The 16,183-nt window shown below is 42.7% G+C and overlaps 2 long non-coding RNA genes across 2 annotated transcripts; one reads left to right on the top strand and one right to left on the bottom strand.

The window, feature by feature from the left end:
• Positions 1 to 5,785: 5,785 nt before the first annotated feature.
• Positions 5,786 to 7,374, bottom strand: LOC125381640. The gene is made up of 3 exons (XR_007221925.1): positions 7,057 to 7,374; positions 6,808 to 6,903; positions 5,786 to 6,388 (listed from the first exon to the last, which is right to left on the bottom strand). It is a non-coding gene; the product is annotated as an uncharacterized LOC125381640 (long non-coding RNA).
• Positions 7,375 to 15,108: 7,734 nt separating this feature from the next.
• Positions 15,109 to 15,840, top strand: LOC125381639. Its single transcript, XR_007221924.1, has 2 exons — positions 15,109 to 15,239; positions 15,631 to 15,840. It is a non-coding gene; the product is annotated as an uncharacterized LOC125381639 (long non-coding RNA).
• The last annotated feature ends 343 nt before the right edge of the window (positions 15,841 to 16,183 follow it).

Below are 16,183 nucleotides of genomic sequence, written 5' to 3'. Positions count from 1 at the left end.
GGGGGGTTATGATTAGAGGGGATATCTCTTACCGCTGTGCCGTAGATGATAGCCGCCTCAATGCAGTAATCAACTAACGATACTGTTGACTGCCCGGAGGGGGGTTATGATTAGAGCGGATATCTCTTACCGCTGTGCCGTAGATGATAGCCGCCTCAATGCAGTAACCAACTAACGATACTGTTGACTGCCCGGAGGGGGGTTATGATTAGAGGGGATATCTCTTACCGCTGTGCCGTAGATGATAGCCGCCTCAATGCAGTAATCAACTAACGATACTGTTGACTGCCCGGAGGGGGGTTATGATTAGAGGGGATATCTCTTACCGCTGTGCCGTAGATGATAGCCGCCTCAATGCAGTAACCAACTAACGATACTGTTGACTGTCCGGAGGGGGGTTATGATTAGAGGGGATATCTCTTACCGCTGTGCCGTAGATGATAGCCGCCTCAATGCAGTAACCAACTAACGATACTGTTGACTGCCCGGAGGGGGGGTTATGATTAGAGGGGATATCTCTTACCGCTGTGCCGTAGATGATAGCCGCCTCAATGCAGTAACCAACTAAAGATACTGTTGACTGTCCGGAGGGGGGTTATGATTAGAGGGGATATCTCTTACCGCTGTGCCGTAGATGATAGCCGCCTCAATGCAGTAACCAACTAACGATACTGTTGACTGCCCGGAGGGGGGTTATGATTAGAGGGGATATCTCTTACCGCTGTGCCGTAGATGATAGCCGCCTCAATGCAGTAACCAACTAACGATACTGTTGACTGCCCGGAGGGGGGTTATGATTAGAGGGGATATCTCTTACCGCTGTGCCGTAGATGATAGCCGCCTCAATGCAGTTACCAACTAACGATACTGTTGACTGCCCGGAGGGGGGTTATGATTAGAGGGGATATCTCTTACCGCTGTGCCGTAGATGATAGCCGCCTCAATGCAGTAACCAACTAACGATACTGTTGACTGCCCGGAGGGGGGTTATGATTAGAGGGGATATCTCTTACCGCTGTGCCGTAGATGATAGCCGCCTCAATGCAGTAACCAACTAACGATACTGTTGACTGCCCGGAGGGGGGTTATGATTAGAAGGGCTATCTCTTACCGCTGTGCCGTAGATGATAGCCGCCTCAATGCAGTTACCAACTAACGATACTGTTGACTGCCCGGAGGGGGGTTATGATTAGAGCGGATATCTCTTACCGCTGTGCCGTAGATGATAGCCGCCTCAATGCAGTAACCAACTAACGATACTGTTGACTGCCCGGAGGGGGGTTATGATTAGAGGGGATATCTCTTACCGCTGTGCCGTAGATGATAGCCGCCTCAATGCAGTAACCAACTAACGATACTGTTGACTGTCCGGAGGGGGGGTTATGATTAGAGGGGATATCTCTTACCGCTGTGCCGTAGATGATAGCCGCCTCAATGCAGTAACCAACTAACGATACTGTTGACTGCCCGGAGGGGGGTTATGATTAGAGGGGATATCTCTTACCGCTGTGCCGTAGATGATAGCCGCCTCAATGCAGTAACCAACTAACGATACTGTTGACTGCCCGGAGGGGGGGTTATGATTAGAGGGGATATCTCTTACCGCTGTGCCGTAGATGATAGCCGCCTCAATGAAGTAACCAACTAACGATACTGTTGACTGCCCGGAGGGGGGTTATATTTAGAGCGGATATCTCTTACCGCTGTGCCGTAGATGATAGCCGCCTCAATGCAGTAACCAACTAACGATACTGTTGACTGTCCGGAGGGGGGTTATGATTAGAGGGATATCTCTTACCGCTGTGCCGTAGATGATAGCCGCCTCAATGCAGTAACCAACTAACGATACTGTTGACTGCCCGGAGGGGGGTTATGATTAGAGGGGATATCTCTTACCGCTGTGCCGTAGATGATAGCCGCCTCAATGCAGTTACCAACTAACGATACTGTTGACTGCCCCGAGGGGGGTTATGATTAGAGCGGATATCTCTTACCGCTGTGCCATAGATGATAGCCGCCTCAATGCAGTTACCAACTAACGATACTGTTGACTGCCCCGAGGGGGGTTATGATTAGAGGGGATATCTCTTACCGCTGTGCCGTAGATGATAGCCGCCTCAATGCAGTAACCAACTAACGATACTGTTGACTGTCCGGAGGGGGGTTATGATTAGAGGGGATATCTCTTACCGCTGTGCCGTAGAGGATAGCCGCCTCAATGCAGTAACCAACTAACGATACTGTTGACTGTCCGGAGGGGGGTTATGATTAGAGGGGATATCTCTTACCGCTGTGCCGTAGAGGATAGCCGCCTCAATGCAGTAACCAACTAACGATACTGTTGACTGTCCGGAGGGGGGTTATGATTAGAGGGGATATCTCTTACCGCTGTGCCGTAGATGATAGCCGCCTCAATGCAGTAACCAACTAACGATACTGTTGACTGCCCGGAGGGGGGTTATGATTAGAGCGGATATCTCTTACCGCTGTGCCGTAGATGATAGCCGCCTCAATGCAGTAACCAACTAACGATACTGTTGACTGCCCGGAGGGGGGTTATGATTAGAGGGGATATCTCTTACCGCTGTGCCGTAGATGATAGCCGCCTCAATGCAGTAACCAACTAACGATACTGTTGACTGTCCGGAGGGGGGTTATGATTAGAGGGGATATCTCTTACCGCTGTGCCGTAGATGATAGCCGCCTCAATGCAGTAACCAACTAACGATACTGTTGACTGCCCGGAGGGGGGTTATGATTAGAGGGGATATCTCTTACCGCTGTGCCGTAGATGATAGCCGCCTCAATGCAGTAACCAACTAAAGATACTGTTGACTGCCCGGAGGGGGGTTATGATTAGAGCGGATATCTCTTACCGCTGTGCCGTAGATGATAGCCGCCTCAATGCAGTTACCAACTAACGATACTGTTGACTGCCCGGAGGGGGGTTATGATTAGAGGGGATATCTCTTACCGCTGTGCCGTAGATGATAGCCGCCTCAATGCAGTAACCAACTAACGATACTGTTGACTGTCCGGAGGGGGGTTATGATTAGAGGGGATATCTCTTACCGCTGTGCCGTAGATGATAGCCGCCTCAATGCAGTAACCAACTAACGATACTGTTGACTGCCCCGAGGGGGGTTATGATTAGAGCGGATATCTCTTACCGCTGTGCCGTAGATGATAGCCGCCTCAATGCAGTAACCAACTAACGATACTGTTGACTGTCCGGAGGGGGGTTATGATTAGAGGGGATATCTCTTACCGCTGTGCCGTAGATGATAGCCGCCTCAATGCAGTAACCAACTAACGATACTGTTGACTGCCCGGAGGGGGTTATGATTAGAGGGGATATCTCTTACCGCTGTGCCGTAGATGATAGCCGCCTCAATGCAGTAACCAACTAACGATACTGTTGACTGTCCGGAGGGGGGTTATGATTAGAAGGGATATCTCCTACCGCTGTGCCGTAGATGATAGCCGCCTCAATGCAGTTACCAACTAACGATACTGTTGACTGCCCGGAGGGGGGTTATGATTAGAGGGGATATCTCTTACCGCTGTGCCGTAGATGATAGCCGCCTCAATGCAGTAACCAACTAACGATACTGTTGACTGTCCGGAGGGGGGTTATGATTAGAAGGGATATCTCCTACCGCTGTGCCGTAGATGATAGCCGCCTCAATGCAGTTACCAACTAACGATACTGTTGACTGCCCGGAGGGGGGTTATGATTAGAGGGGATATCTCTTACCGCTGTGCCGTAGATGATAGCCGCCTCAATGCAGTAACCAACTAAAGATACTGTTGACTGTCCGGAGGGTGGTTATGATTAGAGGGGATATCTCTTACCGCTGTGCCGTAGATGATAGCCGCCTCAATGCAGTAACCAACTAACGATACTGTTGACTGCCCGGAGGGGGGTTATGATTAGAGAGGATATCTCTTACCGCTGTGCCGTAGATGATAGCCGCCTCAATGCAGTAACCAACTAACGATACTGTTGACTGTCCGGAGGGGGGTTATGATTAGAGGGGATATCTCTTACTGCTGTGCCGTAGATGATAGCCGCCTCAATGCAGTAACCAACTAACGATACTGTTGACTGCCCGGAGGGGGGTTATGATTAGAGCGGATATCTCTTACCGCTGTGCCGTAGATGATAGCCGCCTCAATGCAGTTACCAACTAACGATACTGCTGACTATGTAGGAAGGGACCTCCGTTAACATAACTGGTGGACCCCAGTGGACGCGTACTTTAACACTGACCCTCCGGTCATAACTGGACAGAATTTACCTCTGAACGTCACAGCATTCGTGGCTGTCCAGGTTGGAGTAGAACTTCTCGTCATTCTTGTTATTGTTGACATAATTTTCATATATCCATGTGTTGTGCGGTTGTTATTGTTGACATAATTTTCATATATTAGTGTGTTGTGCGGTTGTGCGGAAATAATATCATGAACATTCAATCAATTATTCAATAAAGAATAACGTCATGAAGTGTATGCACCTGTGGGGCTGCTTGTACAAACCAGCTTTATATTTCTAGCTCACTAACATACCATGCCACAGTTTAACATGAATACCCCACTAAGACACAGTATATTGACTCCGGGTCGATATAAATTGCAATCTCATTCACTAGAGAATGGGCATTTCTTTCATGAACGAAAAACGGAAGCAACAACTGGTGTTTAATCAACGCTTTTCTTTTTTTCTTTTTTTTGGGGGGTGTGGATGTGGGTGGGGCGGCACTGTGGCCGAGTCGTGTCCTTAAAATGCTGTTATTCACTGTGTAGAGTTCAATGATCCAGTCATGTCATTATGTGTTCGAATGCCAGAGTTACTCTCATTATGACCACTATGACCCATGCGCGTAGATTTCACCAAAGTGGTAATCGTTCGGCTTTAAGGGGCTTAAACAAGGACTGGTCGGCTCGAAGTCAGTATACTGTGTCTCAGTGGGGTATTCATGTTAAACTGCGGCATGGTATCTCAGTGGGCTAGCACTATAAAGCGGCATCAGTCCGGACTAGTACAAGCAGCCACACACACACACGTGCATGCACATCGCTATATAAGTGCAATAATCTTGGACGCGACGTTAAACCCCATTTCACCTCACCTCACTTCACTAAACAGGGAAATAAATACCATGTACCCAACTGATTCTACGACTGTACGATTCACTAGTACAGGGTAGTCGTTTTTGGAAGGAAGCCACACCCGTACCCTTAGACGTACGCTTAGACTGTAACACGCGCCAATCGCTCGCCCCTCATTCTTGAATTATTGCCTGGTGGAGACGCATCATCTTCAAACCGCGCTTACCAGCCGAGGCACACGTACTAATCAAGGTAAGTTAATTTATGCATAAGGTTAATGCACGTATATTCATACAGCAAGGGGGAATCTTGAAGTTTGTTTTAGAAAAACAAAATATGAAAATACAAGAACAATAAACGTGAGATCCTTTCTCAATACCTGTAAGTACCTCACTATTATCAACAGAAATTAACAGACAGCAGAAAGTCTGTGGACTGTTAATATCCTAATGACAACTAACACTGTGTACGATTTATATGGACCGCTGAAGTGGGAAGAGTGTCAGCCACACCAGTCAAACCAGCGCCACCCACACACACACACACACACACACACACACACACACACACACACACACACACCAGCGCCATTCAGAATTTTCTATCGCAAAATGCATCTGATCGAATATTGACAAAAGTGAACAATAGTTATGCCACGTTTCAGGTGATTCTTTTAATGGTCGATGTTGCACATCGCTAGTGACACGTTACTCATGATACACACAGTTTTTATGACGAAATACGACACCATCAGACAGATCTAAACACTGATGAAAACACACCTTCATTGAGTCATCATATACTGCAGTAACGGCAACCGGTAACAAGAAATGTGTCTGTGTGTGTTTCAATACATGGTTGCTTTGGCAGTTTATACCAGGTCGGGTATATACAGTTCGAGTTTGAAATTAGAGGAAATGTGAAATCATTTTGCAAAATTGCGGTCGCTGATGGTGTGGCAAACACAAACATTAAATATCAATCTACAACAGTTACTTAATCTGTTCTCTATTGGTACATGTACATGTATTTATCTTCTCAACAGTATAAATGATCTGTACCGAAACGTCGCATCAAAATGAAATGTAGGAATTATAATCCATGGAAATATCTTGTCTTTACTGTTACTTGAAAACTTGTCAATCAAACAATATATACAAGTGGTGATTGTGTTTGTATTTTTTGCAGTTGTTGCACGTGCTTGTAGGAGATATCAGGACTGATGGAGCTGTCATACATTCTTCTTGCACTCGTGGCACTGGTGATGACTGTCTGCCTAAAGTTATTCAAAACAATGGGTTAGTGGAATGAATTGTTATATCTGAGTAAGTTATATATTCCAGTTGGAGCACTATATAGAACGGGGTAGAACAGGTCTTCAGCAACCCATGCTTGCCGTAAAAGGCGACTATACTTGTCGGGTGGTCAGGCTCGTTAACTTGGTTGATGCATGTCACCGTATCCCTTTTTGCGTAAATCGATGCTCGTGATGTTTGGTCATTTACAGATTGTAGCCATATAGCTGGAATATTGCTGAGTGTGGCGTTAAACAACACACAACAACAAATATTTAGAATGTTATGTTGTTTACATACAGTTGTTTATAATTTGAGGATGTTGTGGTTGACTTGATAAAAAGTGAATTCATGCAAACGTTGAAAAACTTATTACCACATTGGTTATTTGTGTAATTACATTTGCAGGAGGATCAGACACAGGACACCGACCCCCGGTACAGGAGACGGAGGTGGGGAGACGTGGGTCCTTCCAGCTGGTCACTTCCCATTCTGCCTACAATTACAATGTGCCAAGTCATTAGTGATTATGACATGACACAGTGTTATCTATAAGATGCTGGTGTGAATCATGTAATAATCTCTTTTTTAAGCAGAGTAAAGATGTTCATCTTATCATTTCTTGAGCATAAGCATCAAACATACTCACATCAATCATATCAATTTAATACTTTGAAGATCAATATTATGCATTCCGCAACATAAGTTTGCCCAGCCAAGCCTCCGAGTTCAAGACGCTTCCACAGGTCCATGCCCACGTGAGAAGAGATGTACCTCTTGTTCCCCTGAACCATGCGGAAGGGTGGCACCATCAGCTGAAGAACATGTTCTGCAAGGCCCATCCGACCGAAAACGGACACGGGATTTGTTTTTATATGTGAAGCAGTTTTGAAACACTGAATTTTGTTTATGTTCAAATTCACAATAACACAAATGTACTCTAATTCTCAAAATGTTATTCACATGCTTAAAATATTGTTGCTGAAAATAAAACAGGCGATTCATCATTCATATTTATGATAATCCTCTGTGACTTATCAGCTCATGTAAAACACTAGAATAGCAACCTCAGAGTTTGAATACTGGTCTACTCCAGACTACAGGGTTCGGCTTCACAAAGCGACCGTAGGGCTACGACTACCGGAAGTCTATGTTGAGGTACAGGAGTAACGACAGTCGTACCGCTATGATCACTTCGTCACATGGACCCGAACTCAAGGAGGAAACGAGAAAACAAAGACGACCTACTGTGTTGGCACAAAGGAATTAAAACTTGATATAATACTAATTGTGATTATGGATTCAAGTTTTATATGAATCCCCGTATATATTTATATTCAACAAGATTCGATACACTACACAGTATTACTTGAGTTGTATACAACGCCAACACTGTAATCTGTGTTGTTGACAAGATTTTCTCAGATTGAGGATGAAGACTGAGAGTATGTATTTTAAAACAGTTATAGCATAAGATGGGATCATGTGTTGATTCCGCAAGCATAGTCGCCTCCTACGATTAGCATAAGTTGCTGAAGACCAATTCCTACCCGGATCTTCACGGGTCTCTATCGTATATGAGTACTGTGGGTGTATGCGTTACAGGGCTCAAAGGTAATAGAAATAACAGTCATGAAGCTTTATTGTTGTTCAATAGTACAAATTGAATTCAATCGACCTTAGCTCAGTTGTCGCATGTAAAAGCTATCTGGTGCAGTTCATACCAGAGGTTTACTTATCAGGTCTCATCTGAAAAATAGCATGGCGTAGTTACATTGCCCCAAGGAAAAAGCAATTGCTGAGAAATTCCACAGATAAAAGTTAGTGAATTCGTGTTGGTCTTTAACCAGGTATGTGCACATCACGATTTCTTGCCTTATTAAGATTAAAAAAACTTCTTCCAGGTATTCATTAACAGAGACCTGTACATGTAGGATCTATCAGGACTGATGTAGCTGAAACAAATTCTTCTTGCACCGGTGGTGCTGATGGTGACTGTCTGTCTGATGCGGCGAAGCTGATCACCATGAGGAATTGGATTTTCTTTGACAGTTATTCGTCACGATAACGCTGCATTATTTTGGTCACTACGACGTTTGAATTACAACGTACTCCTGACTTGAGTAACACAGGAACTATTTAAAATGTATAAGGCACAAAGCTATAGTGGCAGCTGATATCAGGTGCATATCATATCTTTGTTACTATTTTAGGCACCAAAAGTACTATTATACCACAACGAGAGGTTTCATAAAAGAGTTGCCGTATCTGTAGGAAGATAAAACATTTCCAGCATATGTACTACATTTTAAGTCTGTGACTACAAGGCCACGACATTCACTGTTAAAGCAGTAGGGTTGCACAGTGGTTCAAATGTTATTCGCCGATCGGGATCAATTACCTGTAATGGTACAATATGTGAAGCTCACAATAAACTTGGTGACTCCCAACTCACTGCCACCCCCACACCTACGCCACCCATTTCCACCCACCCACACACTCATCGAGAACCTACACACGGACCCAGGTATCTGAAGCATAATTATTAGTCTGTCACAGCTTCAGTCAACATGCCGACAAGCATTATCATTTATAGAATATAGTGTAATGTCACATAATGTAAAAAAAACACACATTTCTTTGTAAGATACGGTATTGGTTGATTTGGTCTTGGGATTTGTATTACCATCTGAAGCACTTGTGAAACACTGAATTATGTTTTATGTTCAATTTCACAATGGTACAAAGGTACTGTAACGTTAAATACTAGCATGTTATTAATAGTGTTATGTATAACATATTGCTACTGAAAATATGTCTATGAACTATTTATGCGTCATATCTTTCTTTCAATAAATTGTAAACCAGATTTTGTTTGACAGTTTGGTCCAGGAAATCATAGGCTGTAGTCACAGTGCTACATACTTCTGCAGTATATCACATATGGGTAGCAGATCTTTGTAAACCGCGTACTGTTTCCCATGCCAGTTATATAATCTTGAGTCATTTATCCATGGTTGTGAATATCAAGTTATATATATATCTGCAGTATATCACATATGGGTAGCAGATCTTTGTAAACGTACTGTTTCTCATGCCATTGTTATAATCTTGAGTCATTTATCCATAGTTGTGAATATTAAGTCCCAGTCAAATGAGCACATTCTTTTGAACCAATTATTTCGGAAAAAAACTACTTGGCTAACTTAAGGTGCTGCTTTACCAGTCAGTGTCACGAAACAGATCGTGAGACATCGTGTTATCGTGGCGTAGATCGTTCCTCTTTCTTTCCGACAATGCTATGGTAGCTGGTCAGGACGTGGTAATTACAAGCTATAGAAGATAGCCTTGAGATAATATCATAAACATTCAATCAATTATTCAATAAAAAAATAACGCCATTAAGTGTATGCACGTGTGGGGCTGCTTGTACAAATCCGGCTATATATTTCTAGCTCACTGACATATCATGACGCAGTTTAACATGAATACCCCACTCAGACACAGTATACTGACCCCGAGCCGACCAGACCTTGTGTTAGCCCCTTAATGTATGTGTTTGTGTGGCTGCTTGTACTAGTCCGGACTTATGCCGATGTATAGTGCTAGCTCACTGAGATACCATGCCGCAGTTTAACATGAATACCCCACTCAGACACAGTATACTGACTCCGGGTCGATATAAATCACATTCACTAGAGAATGGGCATTTCTTTCCTGAATGAAACACGGAAGCAACAACTGGTGTTTGATCAACGCTTGGAGCGCAGCTACCAGATAGGGAAAAAACTGGGTGTTTTATATCGAGTCGTCTCCTTAAAATGCTGTTATTCACTGTGTAGAGTTCAATGATCCAGTCATGTCATTATGTGTTCGAATGCATGAGTCACTCTCATTATGACCACTATGACCCATGCGCGTAGATTTTACCAAAGTGGTAATTTGACCTGCATCAATGTCTATACCTAACAGGGGACCGCCTCCGTGGTCTAGTGGTAGAGCGTCCGCCCGGAAAGCGGAAGGTCCAGGGTTCGATCCCCGGCCGCTTATACCAATAGAAAAGATGGTACTTGTTGCTACCCTGTCTGACGCTCGGCATTAAGGGGCTAAAACAAGGACTGGTCGGCTCGGAGTCAGTATACTTAGACGTACGCTTAGACTGTTACCAGTGCCAGTCGCCCACCCCTCAAACTTGAATTATTGCCTGGTGGAGAAGCATAATCTTCAAACAGCGCTTACCAGCCGAGACACACGTACTAATCAGGGTAAGTTAATTTATGCATAAGGTTAATGACCGTATATTAATACACCAAGTGGGAGTCTTGAAGTTTGTTTTAGAAAAACAAAATATGAAAATACAAGAACAATAAACGTGAGATCCTTTCTCAATAACTGTAAATACCTCACTATTATCAACAGAAATTAACAGACAGCAGAAATTCTGTGGACTGTTAATATCCTAATGTTGTTGTATATTCAATAAATATTAATCTCGAATGCCTACCAACACTGTGTAGGATTTATATCAACCGCTAAAGTGGGAAGAGTGTCAGCCACACCAGTCAAACCAGCAACACACACACACACACACACACACACACACACACACACACACACACACACACACACACACACACACACACACACACACACACACACACACACCATACATAAACACACCATTGCCGGACTCACACACACACCAGTGCCGCACACACACATCAGCAGAACACACATACAAGCGCCACACACACACATACCAACGGAACACAAACACCAACGGAACACACACCAGCGTCATACACACCAGAGCCGCACACACATACCAGCGCCACGCATACACACCAGCGCCACACACACACCAGCGCCACACATACACACCAGAGGAACAAACACCAGCGCCACACATACACACCAGCGCCACACATAGACACTAGAGGAACAAACACCAGCGCCACACATACACACCAGCGCCACACATACACACCAGAAGAACACATACACACACCAAAGGAACAAACACCACCGCCACACATACACACTAGCGCCATACATACACACCATACACACACCAGCGCCACACATACACACAAAAACCAGCGTAAACATATCCCCGGCAAGTCGCTAATAGTTTTTATTTTATTTTAATCAACCCGTTTTGATATGTTTATAACTACTGTGAGATTCGAGTTATCAGGATAAATCATTTTAATAAACAACGTAAATTTAAACCCCTTATTCAGAATTTGCTATCGCAAAATGCGAGTGCTCTTATATTATCAAAAATGACGAAAGTGACGAGTTATTATGCCACTGCGTGATTCACGTTTTAGGTGATTCTCTTATCTCTTAACGGGATATAAACTTAAACTTATCAACTTAACGGGAAATCCGTTAACATAACTGGTGGACCAAAGTGGACGCGTACTGTAACACTGACCCTCCTGTCATAACGGGACTGGTACAGAATTCACCTCTGTACGTCACAGCATTCGTGGCTGTCCAGGTTAGAGTAGAACTTCTCGTGATTCTTGTTAGTGTTGATATAATTTTTCATATATTAATGTGTTGTGCTGTTGTTACTAGAAGAACCGCTGTGTGATTCAAGTTCAGGTGATTCTCCTCATCCGTTACTAGTCGATGTCACACATGACCGCCCCATGTTACAGAGGATGTGCATATCGGCTATACCGGTGATAACCGGTGCATGCTTATTGTAAGACTGGTGTTGCAGTAATAATTCGGAATTCACTGCAGTTAGTCACAGGTTCGTCAATGTCCAGGTGTGAGTAGTCCTTATCGTGATGCTTGTTATTGTTGAGATAATTTTCATATATTCATGTGTTGTGCTGTTGTATTGCTCGTGTCCTGATTTGTATCCCAATAAGCGTGATCGTATAAAATGGACACTGTGTAAACCGGACTCGGTTCACGTTAACTGATGGTCCTGGGAATTAAAGACAGCTGTGCAATCATGCGTAGCCCGACGCGTCACCGATAACTAGTAAATGACTTTTGTCAATGTGACACTTATATTTCGAGGGTCATATGTCACGGTTCGTCTGTAAAATTAAGAATTGAGTCTGGGTAAATGTTAAACTGGTAATCATGCCTTGTGGTAAGCAGGCCAGTTCAGATCATAAACTCCCGTACACCCAGCTAGTGACACGTTACTCATGACACAAACAGTTTTTTTATGACGAAATACGACACCATCAGACAGAAATGTCCTCCAAGTAGAGTTATCTGAACACTAAGGAAAACACAGCTTCATTAAGTTATCATATACTGCAATAACGGCAACCGGTAACAAGAAATGTGTCTGTGTGTGTTTCAATACACGGTTGCTTTGGCAGTTTATACGAGGTCAGGTATATACAGTTCGAGTTTGAAATCAGAGGAAATGTGAAATCATTTTGCAAAATTGCGGTAGCTGATGGTGTGGCAAACACAAACATTAAATATCAATCTACAACTTGTTTGATAGGCATTACTTAGAAGTTGACGGATGACAAGATAGACACAATTTTTATGGATAACAACTTCTTTAACACTGTGAAAAGCGACGTTTCGGTATAGATCATTATACCGTTGTCAAGCAGGCGGTCTCGTGATTGTAGGAGATATCAGGACTTATCGAGCTCTCATACATTCTTCTTGCACTAGTGGCGCTGGTGATGACTGTCTGCCTAATGTTATTCAAAACAATGGGTTAGTGGAATGAATTGTTATATCTAGGTAAGTTTTCAGGACGTACAGGGCTGAGTCGAAATTTGTATATTAATAAGGAAACGGCATATTGTTTGGGACGTACCGGCCGCCGTCTTTTGTATTGTGAATAGTCATTCATTTAAATGACACGCATACACATCCAGTATGCCTAGTTCAGAGTTCAGCTAACTCATATAGCACGCACCATCGGCCTCACACAGTGTGCGTGCTATATAAGTAGGCTGAACCATTCAGAGTAACGTTAGGTGTGGAATACATTATGCGGCATAAGGCAACAAACAAACAGTCAAGATTATCTTGTGATGAAATTGTGTGCTACTGGTGGAGCAGAACAAGCTTGTGTCGTCACTGATTTTCAATTCATATATTTTTCATCACTGTTTTGCCTTTTACGCTCAAGATTTTATGACTTTGGCGTTTTGAACCTACGGGCACTAACGAAGATTTCTTACCAGGTATATGAATAGCATCATTGTTGTTATCACTGAGATTTGATGTACTTGAGATGCGATTAATGTTTGTTTGATGTGTTATGAATGTAACATATAGGTAACAAAATTATACTTCCCAAATTAGTAGATACTGAATATCAAACCCGAATCTTAATATTTTGTTCTGATCGGGTTATACATGCTTCTATTAAACATAAATATAAGTTTGTGCTGTCTTAATATATTCCCAGCTAAATCTTCTGACAGAAGGTACGGGTACGTGTGGGGCTGACAGTCATTTAGACTTGTAGGATAAATAACACAGGGGATTGTTTTTTGAGAGGAGCAACTTACAAACCCACTTTAATAACATTCCCACAACATATTTTGTGAGAAAAATAACACAGTGGTTTGGTTTTTGAGAGGAGCAACCCACTTTAATAACATTCACACAACGTATTTTGTGAGATAAATAACACGGTGTTTTTTGTTGAAAGAAGCAACCAACAAACCCACTTTGATAACATTCCCAAAACATATTTTAGTATTGTGAATATCCATGAATCGGTGACACGTATGTGTTTATATGCCTCTGTAATCTCTGAAATGACTCATTCTTAAGCGACATCTGCTTATGTAAGTTCTTGAAGGGTTGAAGCCGGCTTTGAACGTTTGTTTTCTCTATCGTATAGTAACACATACGGCGCTGTTTAATACCAGAGGGGGATTAAATACAATCAATTTAATTATAATTCAATTATGCATTCTAAAGTGCTGAAAAAAAGGAAATAGTTGAAAAGTGAGCACAATGTGACAGGTGATCTTCTCTTCGCGATGTTGCGACATTGGAAAGGGAAATAGCTGAGTTATGAAAATTTATTGATGCGTTCGTAAATGATTCGGGTTTTAGGGGATTTCCCCCAAACGCGTTTGTTTCCCCCGTACTTTTCAGATTAGTGGCACAGTCTGTACATTTTGTACTGAGAACTTTATAAATGTAAACTTATTCCACAGAATACAGAATACAAATATGCCGCTTTTATGCTTTAGTAATGAGTGCTACCATGCATCTTTTGTTGATAATGTCCAACCTAAGTGATATTGAAGATCCAATTTGAATTTGTAAACATTCCAAAAATGGCCACCATTTACCTATGAAGAAGTTTATAATACAGCCATTGAGGTCGGATGATGACGTTCTTCTATCGTATATGTTTTGTTTGTTTCTAAACATCGCACTCACTATTATTCCATCTCTATGACGGCGTTCTGTTAATAATCGGGTAATCCAGAGATCGATATCATGAGCATCGATCCACGCAACTGGCATACGTTGACATGCATCAATCAAGTCAGCAAGCCAGACCAACCGATCCAGCTAGTTATCTCTTACAAGCAGAGTCGCCTCTTACGACAAGTATGGATTGATGAAGACCTATTCTACACCGGAACATACTTAGTATTTAGGGTTTATGAGTTTCATGGCTCATCATGGGTTTATAAGTTGTCGCAAGTAATGGGGATCTGTACTTGTAGGAGATGTCAGGAATTATGGAACTGTCAAACATTCTTCTTGCACTGTTGGTATTGGTGGTGGCTGTCTGCCTGGTGCGGTGGATGAGATCATCCCTTGATGGCTGGAATGGCTACATGCAGAACGCCGATGAAGGTGAGTACCATGATGAAGCACATGTTCCTCAATAATTCTTCAGAGTTGATTCATGACTATAATGTGTCCAATAATTACACTGCATTACGATGGTCACTACGATGTATGAATTACAATGTTCTCCTGGCTGGAGTAACACAGGGAGAAACCTACAAACATATCTGTCATAAAGTTATAATATATTATATCAGGTAATATTCAATTCATATAAACTGTTTAATGAACCCAAAGTATTATTCATTACAATCGCTTCTTGCAAGAGAAGTCAAATTTTAATGAAGGTTACATAATTTCAGCCTGTGCTGCATTAGAATACTCGATAAAGAGCGGAAAAATATATCAGTTGAGAAATTGATTAGCACATGAGTTATTTGTATCTGTACATGTGCAGGGGAGGCCTTAGCGGAGCCTGGACACCAGGTTCAGGAGACAGAGGAGGGGAGACGGGGACCCACCCGACTGGTTGTGCAGTGAATACCATCTGCTGAATTTATATGTGGGCGTGCTTTTCTAGGACTCTCATGCTCGAAGTTTTCCAACACAGACTCAGACAACGTTCCGGACTGAATAAAGCGTTAATTTAGATTTGACTTCCAAAAAACAAATGAAAAGGGTTATTGATTCAAATGTCTGTCATATTTTTGCTATATCATTAGTTTGAATCTCAGGTTCTGGTCTTAAGAACAAACACAACAAACATAACATGCACAAACAGCAGTACAGAGACATCACAATGTCAAATGACAAACATCATTCAGTGATCTCAGTGTCCTCAAGCTCGAGTTCGTAATCCTAATGGTCTTGTATATGTGGAAAAAATAAATGTCGTATGACGTGAAACGCTGTTCATGATTTAAGTGCAGTCATTGCACTTGTAGCAGACATGTACAGTAATTTAACACATTACTGTTTTCTGAATTGAGAAGAATATTCATTGATTGTGG

The sequence above is a fragment of the Haliotis rufescens genome, unplaced genomic scaffold (assembly GCF_023055435.1).
Source record: "Haliotis rufescens isolate VD_foot unplaced genomic scaffold, xgHalRufe1.0.p SCAF_19, whole genome shotgun sequence".
NCBI classification, from domain to species: Eukaryota; Metazoa; Mollusca; class Gastropoda; order Lepetellida; family Haliotidae; genus Haliotis; species Haliotis rufescens.
This window is presented reverse-complemented; position numbering and strand designations above follow the sequence as displayed.